Genomic DNA, 8,112 nt, shown 5'->3' with positions numbered 1-8,112 from the left:
GCAGCAGCCTTGGCAAAGGTTCCCCATGGCTGCCTCCAAAGATGCCCTGTGCATCCGTGTATAGTTATTACCTGACTTCCTCAAAAGCTATTTATTGCCATGGAGAAATCAGAAGGCAGGAGGAAAGTGTGTGTCCTTCTGTGTCCTCAGTCGCTGCCATCCATAGTTCTCTCCCTCCTCCCCCATGTCTCATTTTCAGACTTGCATAAGGCAGATTCCCTTTTCATTTATTTCTGAATTTTAGGGTTAGAGGGACTAAGAAATTCCCTTTGAGCTGGCCAAGGTGGGAATGGAGGAAAGTCCTCGAGGGTGGTAGGTTTTACTGGCAATGCAGAGCTATGGAAAGAAGCCTAGACTAGGGATGGAGGAGACCTGGGTTTGAATCCTGGCTCCAACACTGACCCATTGTACGACGATGGGCAAAGAATGTCTCCTCTCTGAGCCTCAGTTTCTTCATGTGTAAAATGGAAGTGACACTACTTATAATGCCTATTTGAAGGAGTTTGTAGGCTCAACCTTTCAGAATCATAAGGCACTTTGGAATTCTAGTAGAATGGAAACACCTTAAGAGTTATTGGTACCCCCTCCCAGCACCTAGAGAAGTACTTGACACAAAGGAAGTACTTAATACCTATTTGCTCATTGTTTATGGAAAAGGGAGCTGAGATGTAGGATTTGTCATTGTTACCTAGAAGTGGACTTTTCTGAGTGCCGTTTGATACCCCTTAACTGGGCATCAAGAGCCCCCAAGGCTCCACCCTAGAATGTGGTATGTTCTCTTCTGAGCCAAGGTTTTGGCATTAAGAGATCTTTTGTCATTTCAAACGCACCTCACCTCACTGGCACCAAGCTCCACGCAAGGGGCTAGAGAGTCCCTCAGAAGCTGGTACAGACCAAGTTTCTGATTTTATAGGTGAGGAAACTGAGGCCTGGGAACATTCAGTAATTTGCCCAAGGTCAAAGAGGTGGTAAACATTAGAGGTAGGACTTGAACCCAGTTCCTCTCCTTTCTCCACTGTATATGGCACTGAGGAGTTAACAGGACAATGACGACCCCATTCATTCTCTCTCAGCCCCGAGATGTGAGTAGAAGGGCCCTTGTCCAGGGAGGCATTCCTGGCGGATGTGTACAGGAGGCCAGATTCTCCAGGAGGGGTGATCCTTCATGCTTGGCTTCAAGTGGAAGCAAAAGCTAGACCAGAGGCAGGGCTGATAACAGGTTGGGTAAATGGGGCAGACCAGAAAACTGAGCCTCAGCCTGGAAATCAGCTCCCCTTCATTTGATGAGGGAGTGTGATGGAAAAGGCATTGCCCTGGGAATCCCAGCACCTGAATTCAAATGATACCAGCTTAGATACTTACTGGAGCGAGTTATAGCATCATAGGAAAGAAGGAAAGAAAAGAGCATTTTACAAATGAGGAAACTGAGGGCCAAAGACACCCCAAGGTCACACAGAGACCCAAGGCAGGATTCGAATCTAGGCCTTCTGAGTCCGATGCTCTTTCCATTGTGCCACCTTTACTTAGAAAAGGGCCAAGGGATGGGTAGGATGGGCATGAACGGTGTCCCATGCTGAGCGCCCGGGCAGGTGGATCCCAAACGACAAAGCTGGTTCTGTCTGGGATCCCCACGGTAGAGTGGCACAGTGGGCAGCCAGGGTTCAAAGGCAGAATAATGGAGGCTAAAGTCAAAGGATGAGGCCTTAGGGGGCTTCTGGAGAGGAAGAAGAGCATCCTTCGGGAGGAATCTCTGGGTACAGTCATGGCTTCCCTTGATCTCCTCCTAACCTGCCTACGTTTCTCCTCCAGGGCGAGAAGGGAAGTCCTGGCACCCCTGGCCTGCCTGGATTCCTGGGCCAGAAGGTCTGTATCAGGTTCTATAACATGGATGGGTTCTTATGGGAAGTCCAGCTCAGTGCCGGCAAGAAGGCACCTAATGCATGCTGGTTGGGTGATTCACTGATGGATTGCTCATCACCCCACAGGAGACCTGGACGTTCCTGCTTGTGTTTTGCCAGGTCAAGAGGGCTGGGAGGGTGGCTTAATTCTAGAATCTATTCAACCGAGCAGGGAATCGAGCAGAGAATTGTGACAATTCAATTTAATTCAACAAGCTCTGATTAAATACTGTGTGCCAAGTCTTGTCCTGGGCCCCAGGGATACAACAATGGGAAAAAGTCATTTAATCATTAACAAGTATTTATTAAATGTGTACTTAAGTACTCCAGGCACTGCGCTGCATTCTAAGGATACAAATATAATCAGGGAAACAATCTCTGTTCTGAAGGAGCTGACATTCTTAGGGGAGAGACAATAAAGGCAGATACAAGGACAGAGAGAGTAAATCAAAAAAGAATGAAGCCAAAGGAATTAAAGACTGAGCAAGTACAAAAGGAGGACTCAAGCGGGGAAGGGGGCGCCCCTGGAGCTGAGCCCTAAAGAAAGAGGGGGATTCCCTGAGGTGGAAGTGAGGACAAGTGTGTTCAGTCAAGGTGGACAGTCAGAAAGAAGTCAGAGAGACAGAAAATAAAGGATCTGTCATTAATGAGAAATAGAGAGGTGGGGGGGGGCAGCTGGGTAACTCAGTGGATGGAGAGTCAGACCTAGAGATGGGAGGTCCTGGGTTCAAATCTGGCCTCAGACACTTCCCAGCTGTGTGACCCTGGGCAAGTCACTTGACCCCCATTGCCCACCCTTACCACTCTTTCACCTAGGAGCCAATGCACAGAAGTTAAGGGTTTAAAAAAAAGAAAAGAAAAGAAATAGAGAGGTGGCCAGTGTGGATGGATCAAAGATTTTGGGAGGGAGAGTGATTTATAATGAGGTGTGAAAGATAAGCTGGGATGGGGATGTGGAGGACTTTCAGAACCAAACAGAAGAATACACACACACACACACACACACACACTCACACACACACACACACACACACACACACACACACACACACACTTTTTGCTAGGGTCCGATCTATGCTAAAGGAAAATCATTTTGGTAGCTGTGTGCAGGATGGAATGGAGCAGCTGGAGGCTTAAGACAGGAGAACCCAGGAAGAGGTTATTCCAATAAGCCGGGCAAGAGGCAATGAGAACCTAAATGAAGATAGTAACGGTATGAATTGAGAAAAAGAGTCTGAAGTTAAAGACGGTACAAAGATGGAAATAGCAAGATTTGGCAACTGATCAGATATGTGGATTGAGGGAGAATGAGGAGTCCAGGATGACTTGAAGGGTATGAATCTTGGAAGCTAGAAGAGTAGCTATCTATGTCTTTGTGTGGGATGGCACAGTTTAGAAAAGCAGAGAGTTTGGGGGGGATGATAATGAGTTCTGCTGTGGACGTATTAAGTTTGTTCAGTAGGCAATTGGTGATGTGGGACTGAAGTTTATGGGAGAGACTAAGACTGGGGTATAGATATAGATAAACACGTATACATACATGTAAACATGCACATGTATGTAAGTGTATGTGTATATATTGATATAGAGATAGATGATAGATGGATAGCTAGATGGATCAATAATAGATGGCTACATAGATGATAGATGGATGGATGGATAGGTGATGGATGGATGGATGGATGATAGATGGATGGATGGATGATAGATGGATAGATGGATGGATCAACAATAGATGGATGCATAGATGATGGATGGATGGATGGATGATAGTTGGATATATAGATGATAGATGGATAGATTGATGGATGGATAGATGATAGACACAATTAGCAGCAAAGAGGTGATCATTAAACCCATAGAATCTGATGAGATTGAAGAGAAATAAGAGAAATGGTGCCAAGAGAGAATCTTGGGGCACTTCCATGGTTACAGAGCCTAATATGGATGAGAAGCCAACAAAAGCAACTAAGGACAGGTCCAACAGGCGGGAGAACTAGGAAAAAGACGTGTCATGAAAACCCAGCAAGGAGAGAACACCCAGACAGAGAAGGTGGTCAAGTGTCAAATGCAGCAGAGAAGTCAAACTGGATGAGGATTGAGAAAATGTCATAAGACTTGAAGACTGAGATGTAAAATATTAAATTAAACTAATAAGAAATAGAAGAACAACAACACAGTTCTTGCCCGAGAGGAACTTATTCTCTGACAAGGGAGACAGGACTTGGGCACAGATGAGTCTAACACAGGGTAGAATGTGACAGGGCAAAGGAAATCCATCCAGATAGGAGATTGGAGGAAGACTGAGGGAGGAAAGACTACTTTGGACTGTAGGAATCAAGAAAGGGTCATGACTGAAGTTGTAACTGAACTGGGCATTGAAGGAAGAAAAAGATTTCAACACACAGAGAAAGGAGGGAAAGCCCTCCAACCACTGAGTATGGTATGAAGGCCCAAAGATGGAAAAGAGGAGTCTCAGATTGTGGAACAGCAAGTAGTTTGAAATACGAAATTTATGAATGAGAGAAATTTTAAATAAAGAGGGAAAAGTTGGCAGGATCCAATATGTATAGGGTATTAAATGCCAGATTGATAAATTTGTATTTTGGCTGAGAGGTAATAGGGGAGCAGTAAAGGGTTCCAAGCAAAATAAATGTTATGGTCAGAAAACTGAGAAACTGCCAAAAGGGATTGTGGGCAAATCTCTGGCTGGACAGGTATTATCCAAGCTTAAAGAGATAAATTTTTGGTCACTTCTTGGTCCAATATTTCTAGACTCACCTTCTGATGAGTCCTCCAACCCTGTTTCTTCATTCTAGAGTGGTTTCATTGCTTTCTCAAATCTTTCCTCCCTCCAACCTCATATTTTAAGGCATGCAAATCCTGTCTGCTTGAGAATCCATGACAGTGGACTTAAGCCCATTGTTCTTCCCACATCCTTTCCTCCTCCAACTCATCCAAAATCCTCAGCTCCCTCATTCTCTTGTGATGTTCCATGATCATTCTCCCTCTTCAATAGGGAGAAAAAGGAGATTCAGGCAATGGCATTGGAGGAGGCCGAGGGGAACCAGGGCCCCCAGGAATACCAGGACCACCAGGACCAAAGGTGAGTTTTCCCATGGAGAATAGCCCTCTCTGAAAGGGTTTTCCCTAAGCCTTTGTCCATGGCTCCACTTTTTTTTTTTTAAACCCTTGTACTTTGGTGTATTGTCTCATAGGTGGAAGAGTGATAAGGGTGGGCAATGGGGGTCAAGTGACTTGCCCAGGGTCACACAGCTGGGAAGTGGCTGAGGCCGGGTTTGAACCTAGGACCTCCCATCTCTAGGTCTTACTCTCAATCCACTGAGCTACCCAGCTGCCCCTATGGCTCCACTTTTAAAGAGACAAATCTTCCCCCTTCCTCCCTCAGCCTCCCCTGTCCTTTTCTCACTAGTTCCTATAACCCAGGACATACAGTGTCTCTGAGAGCTTTTCTAGTTCAAATAATTGTTTCTTCTTTTAGAGAATTGTCCAGTTCTGTCAGCAGAAGGAACTTTAGACATCATCCGGTCTAATTCTTTCATTTCACAAAAGAGGAAGCTGAGGCCCAGAAATGGGAAATGACCTCCCCCCAAAAAATTTTTTTCTCAAGATAAAACCTATACACTCTCCTCCAGGCACCACTGTCAGGTTCTTTCTTCTCATTCATTCATTCAGCAAATATTTATGAATTGTTGATTTTGTCCAGACCAATATGGCAGATGCTGAGGCCAATGCAGTTGAGATAAGCATTTGTGATACTTAAGATATAGCAAGAAAGACAAACTCAGAAAAACTAGAATATGTCTGTGAGACAGAATTGAGTAGTAGAGAGAAGGCACTTAGTAGCAGTGTGACCCTGGGCAAGTCTCGTTTACCTCAGTTTCCTCATCTGTAAAATGAGCTGGAGAAGGAAATGGCTCAACACTCTAGGAAGTCTTAGATTCAAATCCCACCTCAATCACTAACTAGCCATGTAACTCTGCGTAAGTCACTGTAACAGCTTTGGGCCTCAGTTTCCTCATCAGTGAAATAAAGGGTTAGGACTAGACTGCCTCTAAAGCAGTGGTTCCCAAACTTTTTTGGCCTACCACCCCCTTTCCAGAAAAAATATTACTTAGCCCTCCAGAAATTAATTTTTTTTATTTTAATAGCAATTAATAGGAAAGATAAATGCACCTGTGGCCATCACCACTCCCTGGATCACTGCAGCACCCACCAGGGGGCGGTAGCGCCCACTTTGGGAATCACTGCTCTAAAGTCTCTTATATCTCCAAATCTATGAGCTTATAATTCTAAATTTATACATAAAAAAATTTCCCTGACCAGAATTTGAAGTCCTAAGCCTACTTAGGACCCCAAGCTATTCTTCCTCACCTTATAATATTGCTTCTCATTTTTTTCCAGGGAGAAGCTGGCACTAGTGGTCAGACCGGGCCTCCTGGGAGGCAGGGAGATAAGGTACAGAGGGCTCTGATGTGTAGGACCTCTCATTAGACGGTCATCTGAGGGGCTCCAGCCACAGGATGGAGAGTGCAAACTCTCTTGGCTACCCCTAAAAACTAGGCCAATGATGAAGGCCCTGGCCCCGGGCCTGTCCCCTCTTAAAGCGGTTCTATATGACTTACCAAAGATTACAGACCTCGCAGGATTGTTGTGTTGGTAAAATGATGTCATGGGTATTAAACACTGTGAAATCTAAGGGTTTTATCAACATGTTTTTTACTGCATTGGTACATGCCATAGACTGACTAACTATTTTATGAGTTGATTTGGATTTGGTGTTTTGGGATGGGGGCATTTGGACCAGCTGGGAGGTACAGTGAGTAGCACGCATCTTCCTGAGTTCAAATCTGGTCTCAGACACTTAGTAGCAGTGTGACCCTGGGCAAGTCTTGTTTGCCTCAGTTTCCTCATCTGTAAAAGGAGCTGGAGAAGGAAGTGGCCAACCACTCTAGGATCTTTGCCAAGAAAATACCAAATAGAGTCACAAAGAGTCAGGGATGACTGAATAACAACAATGTTAACAATAATAATTTTGGCCCAGACCTATGATTTATTAATATAGAGGATTCGTGGTGAGAAAACTCACCATGTACCTTCTCGGTATCTTGGGGTCTTAAAGACTCACCTGGGACACTGAGAACTTAAGTGACTTGCTCAGAATAACATGGCCAGTGTGTACCAGAGTCAGAAAGTACCTCTTGACATATGTAACCTTCCTAAAAGAATCCCCCTTACTATCTACCAATATTGGGAGTGGAGAAGGAAGCTCCTGCCTTCCAATCTTACATATAAAACCCAGGTCTACAGGGGTAAATACTCCCCATAGTGCCCTAGAACACCAGTGGCAGGCACAGCTAGGGTCAGTCCTCTGGCAGCTCCCATCTGGGCAGAATCCGCATCCTGGTACCCACCTATCCATGGCTTTCATTCTGCTTTGATTGTGTTACAGGGGGAGATCGGAGCACCCGGAGAACAGGGACCCATTGGCCCAAAGGTGAGTCCACCATTTAACCAGTTACTTCCTACTTGGGACTCTCAGCCCCTGAAAACGTAAATGCTTTGAGATGCTGTGAAAGAACCAGCAGCAGTGAGAAGACGACTCAGCTTAGTTGGCCTCAGTGTCCTTTCTACAGACTCGAATTCCTGGCAACTCTAAAATTCCCTCCCAGGAGCTTCTCTGGGAACTCAAGAATTCTCTAGCAGAATATTCTCTGGAGCCTCTCTGGGAATTCCAGAATTCCCTAGTAGATACCTCTGGAGCCTCTAGAATTCCCAGGAGGAAGTATCTCTAGAAGCTCCGGAGTCTGCTCCCAAAAGAACCCAGAATTCCCTCAAGGGAGCCTTTTGTCCCCCAGGCTAGACCAGGAAATTCCTGGTCAATCACCTGCCTTGGCGGGTTGGCTGGATCCAAAATCTGTCACTATATGATGACACTATCTTTGGGGCAGCTAGGCGGCTCAGGCCTAGAGACAGGAGGTCCTGGGTCCAAATCTGGCCTCCAATACTTCCTAGCTGTGTGACACTGGACAAGTCATTTAATCCCAGTCACCTAGTTCTTACCACTTCTCTGCCTTGGAATACATAGTATTGATTCTAAGATAGAAGGTAAAGATTTTTTGGAAGGAAGGAAGAAAGGAAGGAAAGAAAGGATGAAGGAAGGAAGGAAGGAAGGAAGGAAGGAAGGAAGGAA

At 45.3% G+C, this 8,112-nt stretch overlaps 1 long non-coding RNA gene across 1 annotated transcript; it reads left to right on the top strand.

Moving 5' to 3' along the window:
* Positions 1-1,807: 1,807 nt before the first annotated feature.
* LOC123255364 lies at positions 1,808-7,417 on the top strand. The gene is made up of 4 exons (XR_006506757.1): positions 1,808-1,863; positions 4,918-5,004; positions 6,324-6,377; positions 7,372-7,417. It is a non-coding gene; the product is annotated as an uncharacterized LOC123255364 (long non-coding RNA).
* Positions 7,418-8,112: the final 695 nt, after the last annotated feature.

Source organism: Gracilinanus agilis, unplaced genomic scaffold (assembly GCF_016433145.1).
Source record: "Gracilinanus agilis isolate LMUSP501 unplaced genomic scaffold, AgileGrace unplaced_scaffold44736, whole genome shotgun sequence".
Classification (NCBI taxonomy): Eukaryota; Metazoa; Chordata; class Mammalia; order Didelphimorphia; family Didelphidae; genus Gracilinanus; species Gracilinanus agilis.
Note: the sequence above shows the minus strand (reverse complement) of the source record. Positions and strands in the feature narration are given on the sequence as shown.